Below are 15670 nucleotides of genomic sequence, written 5' to 3'. Positions count from 1 at the left end.
GTGACTATTTACCTAATTCTATCCATTTGCTTCCTTTCTGTAATTTCTTTCTTATGTTTTTCCTTTTTTACATCCTTCTAAAAATAATTGAAATAAAAATTAATTAGTAAAACTGTCACTTGCTTATATAACCTTTGGAGCACCTGTATGCAATCCTCTATAGATTACAGAATGCCAAACAGCAGAGGTGCAACTTTGATTCCTGTGTCCCAACTATCCAGCAGCGTTTGTTTTGTTGCTTACATCAGAAGAAGCAGACCTTTTGAACACTCTAAGGCACCAGGCCCTAGGTGTGTTGCCATAGGGCTTTATGCCAATATTAAAAATGTGAATAAAATCTACATTTGAATTGAATTCATTAACCCCCTCTCAATGCAGTAATTTTCCGTTTTTGTTTTACGCTCCCAGCCTTCCCGGAGCCATAACATTTTTATTTTTCCATTCACGTCACTGTATGAGGATTGTGGAACGAATTGTGCTTTATAATGTCCCCATTTAATATTGCAAAAATGCAATTCCGATAACATTTATGGTGTTCACTATGCTGTAAAACTAATTTGAGCTCCTAATTCTCCAGTTGAGTATGACTACAGTGATACATATATGTATTTTTTTTTTTTTTTTTACTTTTGAAAAAAAAAAGTTTTTTCTTTTCATCACCATATTCTGAAGGCTCACTTTTGTGGAATGACCTGTAGTTTTTGTAAATACCATTTTGGATTCTGTATGACTTCTTAATCACTTTTTATTGAAGTTTTTGGGAGGTAAAGTAAGGAAAAAATGGCGAATCAGCCATTTAAAATTTTTTTTACGTTAAGCCATGGGATATGCTTTTATATCTATATGGGCTTGTCCAAAAGTGTCACTCAATCATGAGGGACTTTAAAGGTAATCTGTCATCACCTTTATGCTGCCCATACTAGCAGCGGTATAAAGTAACGACAGGTGAGTTGATTTCGGCGGTCTGTCATTTATAAGTGAAAAGTAAGTGGTTGCCGAGAACCAACCTCACAACCATTGCAGACTGGGCCTGGAAAAGAGTCTCGGCCACCTGAGAAGAGTCCTGGTTATTCCTGCTCTCCCTGCTGATGACTGACCGTCTTGTACCTAGTTTTCTCCCTCTCTGTCTAGGAGAGAACTGCCAATCATCAGCAGGTGAATAACCAGGACTCTTCTCAGGTAGATGTGACTCTTTTCCAGGCCTGGGCTGCAATGACTATGAGGCTGGTTCTCAGCGACCACTTACTTTTAGCTCATGAGAGACAAACCGCTGAGATCAGCATTTCTGTCACTACTTCAATGCTGCCCCCAGTGAGGTCAGCAGAAAGTTGATAAGTTCCTTTTAAATGTCACATGAGTTATAGATACAATATAACATCCCAACCAGGAAATGCTGATGTTTTCTAGGGTTATGCATTCGAGAGATAGGACATCTGACACAGAAAGATAGAAAAACACCAAACACAGAAAGTTCAGTCTAAGGCCTCATGCACACGACAGTTTATTTTCACGGTCCGCAAAAACGGGGTCCGTAGGTCCGTGATCCGTGACCGTTTTTTCGTCCGTGGGTCTTCCTTGATTTTTGGAGGATCCACGGACATGAAAAAAAAGTCGTTTTGGTGTCCGCCTGGCCGTGCGGAGCCAAACGGATCCGTCCTGAATTACAATGCAAATCAATGGGGACGGATCCGTTTGACGTTGACACAATATGGTGCCATTTCAAACGGATCCATCCCCATTGACTTTCAATGTAAAGTCTGGAGTTCTTTTATACCATCGGATTGGAGTTTTCTCCAATCCGATGGTATATTTTAACTTGAAGCGTCCCCATCACCATGGGAACGCCTCTATGTTAGAATATACTGTCAGATATGAGCTACATCGTGAAACTCAGATCCGACAGTATATTCTAACACAGAGGCGTTCCCATGGTGATGGGGACGATTCAGGTTAGAATATACTACAAACTGTGTACACGACTGCCCCCTGCTGCCTGGCAGCACCCGACCTCTTACAGGGGGCCGTGATCAGCACAATTAACTCCTCAGGTGCCGCACCTGAAGGGGTTAATTGTACTATCATATCCCCCTGTAAGAGATCAGGGCTGCCAGGCAGCAGGGGGCAGACACCCCCCCCTCCCCAGTTTGAATATCATTGGTGGCCAGTGCGGCCCCCCCCTCCCTCCCTCTATTGTAATAAATCGTTGGTGGCACAGTGTGCGCCCCCCATCGCCCCCCCCTCCGTCCCTCTATTGTAATAAATTGTTGGTGGCACAGTGTGCGCCCCCCATCGCCCCCCCTCCCTCCCTCTATTGTAATAAATAGTTGGTGGCACAGTGTGCGCCCCCCCCTCCCTCCCTCTATTGTAATAAATCGTTGGTGGCACAGTGTGCACCCCCCATCGGCCCCCCCTCCCTCTATAGCAGTAACAACATTGGTGGCCAGTGTGCGGCCTCCCATCCCCCCCCCCCGATCATTGGTGGCAGCGTAGTTCCGATCGGAGTCCCAGTTTAATCGCTGGGGCTCCGATCGGTAACCATGGCAACCAGGAAGCTACTGCAGCCCTGGTTGCCATGGTTACTTAGCAATAGTACAATAGTAGAAGATTCATACTTACCTGCTTTCTGCTGCGATGTGTGTGACCGGCCGGGAGCTCCTCCTACTGGTAAGTGACAGTTCATTTAGCAATGCGCCGCACAGACCTGTCACTTACCAGTAGGTGGAGCTCCCGGCCGGACACGAACATTGCAGCAGCCAGCAGGTAACTATGAATCTTCTACTATTGTACTATTGCTAAGTAACCATGGCAACCAGGACTGCAGTAGCGTCCTGGTTGCCATGGTTACCGATCGGAGCCCCAGCGATTAAACTGGGACTCCGATCGGAACTCCGCTGCCACCAATGATCGGGGGGGGGGGGGAGATGGGAGGCCGCACACTGGCCACCAATGTTGTTACTGCTATAGAGGGAGGGGGGGCCGATGGGGGGCGCACACTGTGCCACCTAACGATTTATTACAATAGAGGGAGGAAGGGGAGGGGCCCGATGGGGGGCGCACACTGGCCTCCAAGCTATTATTACAATAGAGGGAGGGAGGGGGGGGGCCGCACTGGCCACCAAAGATATTTAAACTGGGGAGGGGGGGGGGTCTGCCCCCTGCTGCCTGGCAGCCCTGATCTCTTCACAGGGGGATATGATAGTATAATTAACCCCTTCAGGTGCCGCACCTTAAGGGGTTAATTGTGCTGATCACGGCCCCCTGTAAGAGATCGGGTGCTGCCAGGCAGCAGGGGGCAGTCTTGTACACAGTTTGTAGTGTATTCTAACTAGAAGCGTCCCCATCACCATGGGAACGCCTCTGTGTTAGAATATACTGTCGGATATGAGTTTTCACGAAGTGAAAACTTAGATCTGAAAAAGCTTTTATGCAGACGGATCTTCGGATCCGTCTGTAAGAAAGCAACCTACCGCCACGGATCACGGACACGGATGCCAATCTTGTGTGCATCCGTGTTCTTTCACGGACCCATTGACTTGAATGGGTCCGTGAACCGTTGTCCGTCAAAAAAATAGGACCGGTCATATTTTTTTGACGGACAGGATACATGGATCACGGCCTCGGCTGCAAAACGGTGCATTTTCAGATTTTTTTCCCCCGGACCCATTGAAAGTCAATGGGTCCGCGAAAAAAAACTGAAAACGGCACAACGGCCACGGATGCACACAACGGTCGTGTGCATGAGGCCTAAGGCCTATTTCACACGGCCGTAGTGCTCCCGTGGCCGTATTGCAGGCAGCCTACGGTGGTTTCGCAATACATGGGGCACCGGCCGTGTGCATTCCGCATCACGGATGGGGACCCATTCACTTGAATAGGTCCGCAAATCCAGAGAAGCGGTGCGTAACGGAAGCACGGAACGGAACCCCACGGAAGCACTATGGAGTGCTTCCGTGGGGTTCAGATCCGTGCTTCCGTTCCGCAAAAAAATATAACTTGTTCTATCTTTTTGCGGAACAGACGGATCACGGACCCATTCAAGTTGAATGGGTCTGGATCTGTCCCGGCACAGACGTTGCCAGTATATTGGGGACCACAAATTGCGGTCCCCAATGCACGGAACGGAACCAATACGTTCGTGTGAAAGGGGCCTAAGGCACACAAGCAAGTTTTCCTCGCGGGTACAATGTGTGATGTGAACACATAGCACCCGCACTGAATCCTGACCCATTCATTTCAATGGGTCTGTGTACAGTACATGAGCGTTTTTTTCACACATCAGTTCTGCGTTGCGGGAAAAACGCAGCATGTTCTATATTATGCGTTTTTCACGCAGCCCTGGCCCCATAGAAGTAAATGTGGCTTCTGTGAAAAACACATTGCACCCGGAAGCAATGGCGGATCCAATGTGTTTTTCACTGATGGTTGCTAGGAGATGTTGTTTGTAAACCTTCAGTGGTTTATCACGCGTGTGAAAAGCGCATCAAAACGCATTGCACCCGCACGGAAAAAACTGAACGACTGAACTTGTTTGCAAAATGGTGCGAGTTTCACTGAACGCATCCGGACCTAATCTGTCATGCTCGTGTGAAAGAGGCCTAAGTGAGTGTATTTCACTGTGAGGATAAATTCTATTTAATTGATCAATTAATTGTTAGATAGATTTTAGAGAGACAACAGTTCTCATTTGTCATTGACTAGTGTTAAGCGCGAATATTCGAATTGTGATTTTTTTTTTTTTCTCGAATATCGCGATTTCGAGATTTCGCGAATATTTAGAATATAGTGCTATATATTCGCGAAATCGAATATTCGTTTTTTTATTTATTTATTAATTATTTTTATGCTCACTTCCGTGCTCATGGAGCGTCCCCATCACCATGGGAACGTCTCCATATACTAGAATGTACTGTCTGATTTGAGAATTACGTTGAAATCGCAATTCGATTAATTCAAGTTATAATAATCGAATTGCGATTTCAACTTTTTACGTATATTCTTAATATTGCTCTAACTTCGTCTTTTAGAATATTCGTAATATTCTAAAAGACGAAGTTATAGCAATATAACGAATATTCTAAAAGACGAAGTTAGAGCAATATTACGAATAGTCTAAAAGACGAAGTTAGAGCAATATTACGCAATTTCGTAAAATACAGATAGATTGTATTTAAGCTAATATACTGCTATAGTAATATTTTTTAATAGTGTACATTTTTAACAAAACTTAAGTTCAGAAGAGGCAAAAAAAAATTGAGAAAAAAAAAAGATTATAGCACTATATTAGCTAAATTACAATCTATGTGTCTTTTACGAAATTTCGTAATATTGCTCTAACTTCGTCTTTTAGAATATTCGTAATATTACATAATTTTGTAAAATACACATATTAGCCTAGCCATAGTCAATTAGTCATAGGGACGTTGCCTTATACTATTAAAAGAAAAATCGCAATACGCGATTAATTAAATCGCATATTATTCGCGATAATTGGAAAAATTACGAATATTCGATTTCGACAAATATATCCCGAATATTCAATCGAATATTCGCGAAATATCGCAAAATCGAATATGGCACCTCCCGCTCATCACTATCATTGACATATTTTCTCATATGTCGGACATATTGTTCTGCATTACAGTTACACATCTGCTATACTTGACTGTATACAAGCAACAATTTTTTTCAAGTCACTAGGATGTAATCTAATAGTGTATAGTGTTACCAACATTTATGCATTTTACTATACTATACTTGATACAAAATCACATAATCCTTTTCCATGTTCTTGTCTATTTCTCGGTGCTGAAAAATGCAATTTCAAGATTGTACTACAGCTAGTATTCCTATTTATTTTAAAATTCGTAATACTGTTCTGAAATACATTTGGCCAAACAGACTATATATACAGTTTTTGCATTATCTATAACCCCTTAAGGACCCTTGCCGTACATGTACATCACAGCTTGACGTGACTTAGGACCAGTGACATACATGTACGGCACAAGGTCCGTCAGGTGCTGGGAGAGAATCTTGGAGAAATCGGGGCACCATGGCTGCTCTTACCGGCAGACATCCATGCCAGGTAAGGGCAGCATGGTGCAGCACCGCCCCCTGCCGCTTCAAACTCTGCAATTGGCTGGTCAATGAAGACTGGCACATTACAACACCGGAAACAGTATGGAGCTGCGGGACAGGTCGGGGGGAGGTGACCGTTGCTGGATCGGGCAGCACCTGTCTCCTCAGAGGTGAGGCAGGGGACACCAGTGTTTGGCGTCCTCTGCCAGCGCTGCAATTGGCTGGAACAACGCTCCAGCCAATGGCAGCACTATAGCTGCCCAGGAAAGGGCTGAATCTCCCTGCATGCAGCCATTCTAGGTAGGGACTGCATGCAGAGAGGTTCTGTGCTACTTGTTGGCTTGCTGGGACTTGTGGTGCACCCACTGTAATTTCAACTTTTTTTGCTAAAAGAAGAACATCTGGAATTGCTGCCCTGATTTTTTATTTTTTTTCATTTGCAGATGTTCCAGATCCCTAAACCACCCTCCGTCCCTGTTCCTTCCCCACAGGCCCCCCCGTCCATTTTTAACATTTTTACATTTGGTCCTTGCGCTTTTCGTGGTCATATTTTATATTATTTTTAAAAAAAAATTCCAGCTCTGCACCACTTTTTCTGCGTGCGAGCTGTGACAGCCAAGTGCTGTTCAGTGCATACCTGCCTGATCGGCACCTGGGGATTAGTCTTTGTGCTTTTTTTTCAGATCTGTGTTGATGATTTTGCCAATTTTTCCTTTTTTTTGGTTCAAAAGGAAGAAATTGTAGTTAGGTCTTTATATAAATATATATAGAGTTCTATCTTATATATATATATATATATAAAGTAAATTTTTGGCCAGTGTTCACCCTTTTAACACTGTGTAGTGTATTTTTATACTACAGTTTTTGCATACACGCACAATATTTTTTTTACATTTTTTCTAGTTAGTAGTAGTTATATATACAGTGGATATAAAAAGTCTACAGACCCCTGTTAAAATGTCAGGTTTCTGTGATGTAGAAAAATGAGACAAAGATAAAGCATTTCAGAACTTTTTCCACCTTTAATGTGACCTATAAACTGTACCACTCAATTGAAAAACAAACTGAAATCTTTTAGGTAGAGGGAAGAAAAAATATAAAAATATGGTTGCATAAGTGTGCACACCCTCAAACTAATACTTTGTGGAAGCACCTTTTGATTTTTATTACATCACTCAGTCTTTTTGGGTATGAGTCTATCAGCGTGGCACATTTTGACTAGGCAAGATTTGCCCACTCTTCTTTGCAAAAACACTCCAAATCTGTCAGATTGCGAGGGCATCTCCTGTGCACAGCCCTCTTCAGATTTTCAATCGGATTCAGGTCTGGGCTCTGGCTGGGCCATTCCAAAACTTTAATCTTGTTCTGGTGAAGCCATCCCTTTGTTGATTTGGATGTATGCTTTGGGTCATTTGCATGCTGAAGTTCCTCTTCATGTTCAGCTTTCTAGCAGAAGCCTGAAGGTGTTGTGCCAATATTGACTGGTATTTGGAACTGTTCATAATTCCCTCTATCTTAACTAAGGCCCCAGTTCCAGCTGAAGAAAAACAGCCCCAAAGTATGATGCTGCCACCACCATGCTTCACTGTGGGTATGGTGTTCTTACTTACTGTTCACTGTGGGTATGGCTTTTCCCACATGCTTTTGGGAGACTTCAGATGTGTTTTTGCAAAATGTAGCCTGGCTTCAATGTTTTTCTTCGTAAGAAAAGGCTTTTGTCTTGTCATTCTACCCTATAGCCCAGACATATAAAGAATACGGGAGATTGTTGTCAGATGTACCACACAGCCAGTACTTGTCCATATATTCCTGAAGCTCCTTTAATGTTGCTGTAGGCCTCTTGGTATACTCCCAGACCAGTTTTCTTCTCGTCTTTTCATCAACTTTGGAGGGGACTTTCAGTTCTTGGTAATGTCACTGTTGTGCCATATTTTCTCCACTTGATGTCTTCACTGTGTTTCATTGTATATCTAATGCCTTGGAAATTCTTTTGTACCCTTCTCCTGACTGATACCTTTTAACAATGAGATTCCTCTGATGCTTTTGAAGCTCTCTGTGGACCATGACTTTTGCTGAGGGATGCGACTAAGAAAATTTTAGGAAAGACCAACTAGAGCAGCTGAACTTTATTTAGGGTTAATCAGAGGCACTTTAAATGATGGCAGGTGTATGCTGACTCCTATTTAACATGATTTTCAATGTGATTGCTTAATTCTGAACACCGCTACATCCCCAGTTATAAGAGGGTGTGCACACTTATGCATCCACATTATTTTAGTTTTTTTAGTTTTTCTTCCCACCACCTAAAAGATTTCAGTTTGTTTTTCAATTGAGTGGTACAGTTTATAGGTCACATTAAAGGTGGAAAAGTTCTGAAATGATTTATTTTTGTCTTATTTTTTTTACAGCACAGAAACGTGACATTTTAACAGGGGTGTATAGACTTTATATATATATATTATCTATATATACTAGCAGAAGGACCTGGCTTCACATGGGTATATTTCATCTATTTAATTTAATGTTTGTGTATGTCATTAAAAGATTGATAGTATCCCCTTTAACAGTGACCTCTACCCACCACGCCCCTTAACACTGACCCGACCATAGCGGACCGTCCCCTTAACTGTGACCTCCACAGTTCCCTGTCCCCTTAACAGAGACCTCCCCAGTGCCTGCCCCCTTATAAGTGGACTCCATAGCAGCCTGCCCCTTAAACAGTGACCTTAACGACGGCCGCCCTTTCATTAGTGACCTCCACAGTGCCCCATCTCCTAACAGTGATTTCCACAACACCCCATACCCTTAACTGTGAACTCCACAGCAGCCTGCCCCTTAACACTGACCTCTATAGAGGACCATCCCCTTAACTGTGACCTCCACAGCAGCCTGCCCCTATGGTGGCCAGAGGTCTGGTTTTAGGCTGGACAGTCCAGCTTTCAGACTTCCTGTCCTCTGTCCGGCGCAGGGCCTGGACAGACACAGGGATGTTCTTTTGAGCAGCTCACTCTCAGACAGCATCACTGTGCTGTCTGAGCATGAGCTGCAGGGGGAAAGTCAACCTCCCTCGATCCCCTGCAGCTGACAAGAGTTGATTTTTTAGCTTCATTTTTTCAATCCTCGTCGGCTGCGGAATGGGAGTGGGCGTGGGTTAGCGGGACCTGGTGGCAGGGTTTTTAAGTCAATCTTTTGAGAGTTGCCTAAATGTCCACCCTACCTGCCCCTGAACTATCACCTCCACAGCACTCCGCTCCCTTAACAATGTCTTCCACAGCACCCTGCCCCTTTAAAGCTGACCTACAGCAGTGAAGAAAATGGCTGGGTTGTTATGGAAACCTGGTGTAAAACTGTGTGTATGTGGAGACTAAGAGTCTGCGAGCTTCTGTTGGATGATAAGGGTCATGTGACCAGGCTTCTATTGGTTAGTGCATTTTTTGGGAATATCTCGAGCAGGGATGTCCTTTTGAACAGCTCACTCTCAGACAGCAGCACTGTGCTGTCTTAGCGTGAGCTGCAGGGAGAAAGTCACCATCCCTCCCACCCCTGCAGCTGACAAGTTGATTTTTAACTTCATTTTTTCAATCCCTGTAGTCTGTGGAGTGGGATGGGGCGTGGTCTAACTGGATTGGGGGCATGGCGGGACCTGGAGGTGGGGTTTTTAAGTCTGTATTTTGAGGGTGGCCTGAGTTGCCACTCTAGCTACCCCCTGAACTGTCACCTCCACAGCACTCCGCTCCCTTTAACAGTGTCACCCACAGCTCCCTGCCCCTTTAAAGCTGACCTGCAGCAGTAAAAAAAGAATGGCTGGGTTGTTATGGAAACCAGGTGTAAAACTATGTATATGTGGAGACTAAGGATCTGCAAGTATCTATTGGCTGATATAGGACATGTGACCGTGTGCATGGCAGTTGGGATATGAAGAGAAAGACCTGCAGGCTTCTATTGGCTAATGTAGGTCATGTGATGTGCATATTTGCATTTATTTAGAATATCTCAGGAACGGTACGTTCTAGAGAGCTGTGATCCCACAATATTTCTTTCCAGGTATCAAGGGATGTGTATACCAAGTTTCGCTTAAATTGATGGTTGCGGAACATACATACGTCCTTTATATAAATTTACATATATACACATACAAACCGGATTCCCAAAAAGTTGGGACACTATACAAATCGTGAATAAAAACTGAATGCAATGATGTGGAGGTGCCAACTTCTAATATTTTATTCAGAATAGAACATAAATCACGGAACAAAAGTTTAAACTGAGAAAATGTACCATTTTAAAGGGAAAAATATGTTGAATCAGAATTTCATGGTGTCAACTAATCCCAAAAAAGTTGGGACAAGGCCATTTTCACCACTGTGTGGCATCTCCCCTTCTTCTTACAACACCCAACAGACGTCTGGGGACCGAGGAGACCAGTTTCTCAAGTTTAGAAATAGGAATGCTCTCCCATTCTTGTCTAATACAGGCCTCTAACTGTTCAATCGTCTTGGGCCTTCTTTGTTGCACCTTCCTCTTTATGATGCGCCAAATGTTCTCTATAGGTGAAAGATCTGGACTGCAGACTGGCCATTTCAGTACCCGGATCCTTCTCCTACGCAGCCATGATGTTGTGATTGATGCAGAATGTGGTCTGGCATTATCTTGTTGAAAAATGCAGGGTCTTCCCTGAAAGAGATGACGTCTGGATGGGAGCATATGTTGTTCTAGAACCTGAATATATTTTTCTGCATTGATGGTGCCTTTCCAGACATGCAAGCTGCCCATGCCACACGCACTCATGCAACCCCATACCATCAGAGATGCAGGCTTCTGAACTGAGCCTTGATAACAACTTGGGTTGTTCTTGTCCTCTTTGGTCCGGATGACATGGCGTCCCAGATTTCCAAAAAGAACTTCGAATTGTGACTCGTCTGACCACAGAACAGTCTTCCATTTTGCCACACTCCATTTTAAATGATCCCTGGCCCAGTGAAAACACCTGAGCTTGTGGATCTTGCTTAGAAATGGCTTCTTCTTTGCACTGTAGAGTTTCAGCTGGCAATGGCGGATGGCACGGTGGATTGTGTTCACTGACAATGGTTTCTGGAAGTATTCCTGAGCCCATTCTGTGATTTCCTTTACAGTAGCATTCCTGTTTGTGGTGCAGTGTCGTTTAAGGGCATCCAGTATGGTTTTACGGCCTTGACCCTTACGCACAGAGATTGTTCCAGATTCTCTGAATCTTCGGATGATGTTATGCACAGTTGATGATGATAGATGCAAAGTCTTTGCAATTTTTCGCTGGGTAACACCTTTCTGATATTGCTCCACTATCTTTCTGCGCAACATTGTGGGAATTGGTGATCCTATACCCATCTTGGCTTCTGAGACACTGCCACTCTGAGAAGCTCTTTTTATACCCAATCATGTTGCCAATTGACCTAATTAGTGTTAATTGGTCTTCCAGCTCTTCGTTATGCTCAAATTTACTTTTTCCAGCCTCTTATTGCTACTTGTCCCAACTTTTTGGGGATTTGTTGACACCATGAAAATTTGAATCAACGCATTTTTCCTTTAAAATGATACATTTACTCGGATTAAACGTTTGATCTGTCATCTACGTTCTATTACAAATAAAATTTTGACATTTGCCATCTCCACATCATTGCATTCAGTTTTTATTCACAATTTGTTTAGTGTCCCAACTTTTTGGGAATCCGGTTTGTGTATATATTATAATAAATGGCAGCACCAACCTTGGAATATATGGGAGATTGGGTGCAAGCTCCAGTGGGAATAGCGTCCCAGGATAATATCAATGAAATACAGAGCAGCACTCCAGTAAGGTGAAAAAAAGAAAGCTGTTTATTCACCCAGTGGTAACGCAACGTTTCAGCTCCAACATGAAGCCTTTCTCAGGCAAAGGCTTCATGTAGGAGCCGAAACGTCGTGTCACTACTGGGTGAATAAACAGCTTTCTTTTTTTCACCTTACTGGAGTGCTGTTCTGTTTTTCATTGCTATATATATTGGGAGAATGGTCCCAATGAGCGGACCGAAACGTCGCACAGGTGAATAAAGGGTCTCACTTTTTTTCACCAAACGGAGTGCTGCGGTGTCTTTCATTCATTATATATATATATATATATATATATATACATATATATATATATACACATACACACACAGTACAGACCAAAAGTTTGGACACACCTTCTCATTCAAAGCGTTTTCTTTATTTTCATGACTATGAAAATTGTAGATTCACACTGAAGGCATCAAAACTATGAATTAACACATGTGGAATTATATACATAACAAAAAAGTGTGAAACAACTGAAAATATGTCATATTATAGGTTCTTCAAAGTAGCCACCTTTTGCTTTCATTACTGCTTTGCACACTCTTGCCATTCTCTTGATGAGCTTCAAGAGGTAGTCACCTGAAATGGTTTTCACTTCACAGGTGTGCCCTGTCAGGTTTAATAAGTGGGATTTCTTGCCTTATAAATGGGATTGGGACCATCAGTTGCGTTGTGGAGAAGTCAGGTGGATACACAGCTGATAGTCCTACTGAATTGACTGTTAGAATTTGTATTATGGCAAGGAAAAAGCAGCTAAGTAAAGAAAAATGAGTGGCCATCATTACTTTAAGAAATGAAGGTCAGTCAGTCCGAAAAATTGGGAAAACTTTGAAAGTGTCCCCAAGTGCAGTCACAAAAACCATCAAGCGCTAGTAAGAAACTGGCTCACATGCGGACCGCCCCAGGAAAGAAAGACCAAGAGTCACCTCTGCTGCCGAGGATAAGTTCATCCGAGTCACCAGCCTCAGAAATCGCAGGTTAACAGCAGCTCAGATTAGAGACCAGGTCAATGCCACACAGAGTTCTAGCAGCAGACACATCTCTAGAACAGCTGTTAAGAGGAGACTGTGTGAACCAGGTCTTCATGGTAGAATATCTGCTATGAAAACACTGCTAAGGACAGGCAACAAGCAGAAGAGACTTGTTTGGGCTAAAGAACACAAGGAATGGACATGAGACCAGTGGAAATCTGTGCTTTGGTCTGATGAGTCCAAATTTGAGATCTTTGGTTCCAACCACCGTGTCTTTGTGCAACGCAGAAAAGGTGAACGGATGGACTCTACATGCCTGGCTCCCACCGTGAAGCATGGAGGAGGAGGTGTGATGGTGTGGGGGTGCTTTGCTGGTGACACTGTTGGGGATTTATTCAAAATTGAAGGAATACTGAACCAGCATGGCTACCACAGCATCTTGCAGCGGCATGCTATTCCATCCGGTTTGCCTTTAGTTGGACCATCATTTATTTTTCAACAGGACAATGACCCCAAACACACCTCCAGGCTGTGTAAGGGCTATTTGACCATGAAGGAGAGTGATGAGGCGCTGCGCCAGATGACCTGGTCTCCACAGTCACCGGACCTGAACCCAATCGAGATGGTTTGGGGTGAGCTGGACCGCAGAGTGAATGCAAAAGGGTCAACAAGTGCTAAGCATCTCTGGGAATTCCTTCAAGACTGTTGGAAGACCCTTTCAGGTGACTACCTCTTGAAGCTCATCAAGAGAATGCCAAGAGTGTGCAAAGCAGTAATCAAAGCAAAAGGTGGCTACTTTGAAGAACCTAGAAATATGACATATTTTCAGTTGTTTCACACTTTTTTGTTATGTATATAATTCCACATGTGTTAATTCATAGTTTTGATGCCTTCAGTGTGAATCTACAATTTTCCATTTCATCCACCATGACGGCCCACAATGAGATTGACCCTTGACCTCTGTAGGGGCAGGAATACATAGAGAGTTTAAGAACCCCTCCACCTTCCACCTCCTCAGTGCTTTCCTGCCCCTACAGGGGCCAACACGTGGAGAGAGTCCTCCTTTCAGGAGGATAATAGCTTTATTCTTTTACAGGCATCTCCTGCTGGCCTCCCGCGACATGGGCTAAGGCTGGCCAGCATGGAGCAACAAGGGCCCTCGTCTTGTCTTATGCTGAGGCCTGTGGTCCTCCCATACCTTCGGACTTCCTTCCCTTCTTCGGGAAGCAGTCGGGGGTGCCGGCTTCACTAGGCGTCTCGCACGCTGCGCTCGGCGTCCCTTCTTCCTGGAGGCGGGCCGGGCGCTCGTGACCGGCAGGGGGAGCAGGTGCGGCGCATGGAGCGCTTCAGGAGGCGGGCCGGGCGACGCACGTACCCTCTAGTAGGCTGGTGCGGCTCACGCCGTCACCAGAAGGCGCCGCTGGATGACTTCAGACGCCGGGTATTCAAAAAAGACTGCGGTTCCTTCCGGCTTTCACCTTCTACACCGCGATGTCTGAGGCACCTACTCCCCGCCAGGAAGGTCCTGATCCTTCTGCCACCAGTACCATGAGTCCCCTTCAGGGGGGTGTATATTTCAGATTTGTGTCTTGAAATTCTAATTATGGCATATCTGGTTGCTTCTTCACTCCAGGGCAGCAAGGAGTCAAAATCCAAACCTAAGCTCTTAAAATGCTGTGCTTGTTCCAAGCGTCTCCCTGAGAATTACAAAAATAGGCTGTGCAAATCTTGTACAGCGGAAATATGGAAAGAAGAGCAACCAGATATACTCTCTGAAATGAAGTCCTTTATAGTGGACGAGATCAAGTCTTCTTTAGCCACCATGTCTGCCCCCGCTAGTAACCCCAACCATCCTAACAAACGCAAACTATCCGTTATCTCCTCTTCTGACGGCGAGGATGTTGAAGTAGCCTCCGCCTCTTCAAGACAATTTCCTAATGAGGATCCCTTATCTGACAGGGAGATTCTGGACGAGGATAAAAAATATTTCTTCTCAGCTGACGAGATGGAGGAGTTACTAAGAGTGGTCAGATCCACAATGGGAATTGAGGATACCCCTAAGCCCCGTACTGTACAGGATGAGATGTTTGGGGGTCTTAGATCTAAAACTTCAATAGTTTTTCCCATTAATGAAAATATAACAGAGATGATAATGGAGGAGTGGTCAGACCCGGGAAAAATGATTAGGAGTTCCCAAGGAGTTCAGGAATAGACTATGCTTTGACCCAGCTGAATGCAAATTATATAATCAGACCCCTAAAGTCGACTTACAGGTTGCCAAGGTAGTAAAGAAGACCGCTTTACCCTTTGAAGACTCCTCGCAGTTGGGTGATCCTATGGATAGAAAGGCAGATGGGCTCCTAAAAAGATCCTGGGAATCAGCTATGTTCGGGGTGAAAACTAATATTGCAGCTGCCTCCGTTGCCAGGGCTATGTATATATGGCTAGGAGAACTGGACGAGCACCTAAAAAACAAGACTCCAAGGGAAGAGATCAGGGATTCTATCCCCCTCCTCCGCTCCGCCACAGCATTCTTGGCTGATGCTTCGTCAGAATCCATCCGTTTCTCAGCCAAAGATGCTGCTCTTTCTAATGCAGCCCGGCGAGCATTATGGATGAAGGCCTGGTCTGGGGACAAAGCATCCAAGGCCAAACTCTGTTCTATCCCCTTTTCTGGGGAATTTGTCTTCGGTCCCACTCTGGATAAGATCCTAGAGGGAGCAGCTGATAAAAAGAAGGGTTTTCCGGAGGACAAAGAATAAAAAAAGAAG

This window comes from Bufo gargarizans, chromosome 1 (genome assembly GCF_014858855.1).
Source record: "Bufo gargarizans isolate SCDJY-AF-19 chromosome 1, ASM1485885v1, whole genome shotgun sequence".
NCBI classification, from domain to species: Eukaryota; Metazoa; Chordata; class Amphibia; order Anura; family Bufonidae; genus Bufo; species Bufo gargarizans.
The sequence above is the reverse complement of the archived record's forward strand: the minus strand, read 5'-3'. Positions refer to the sequence as shown.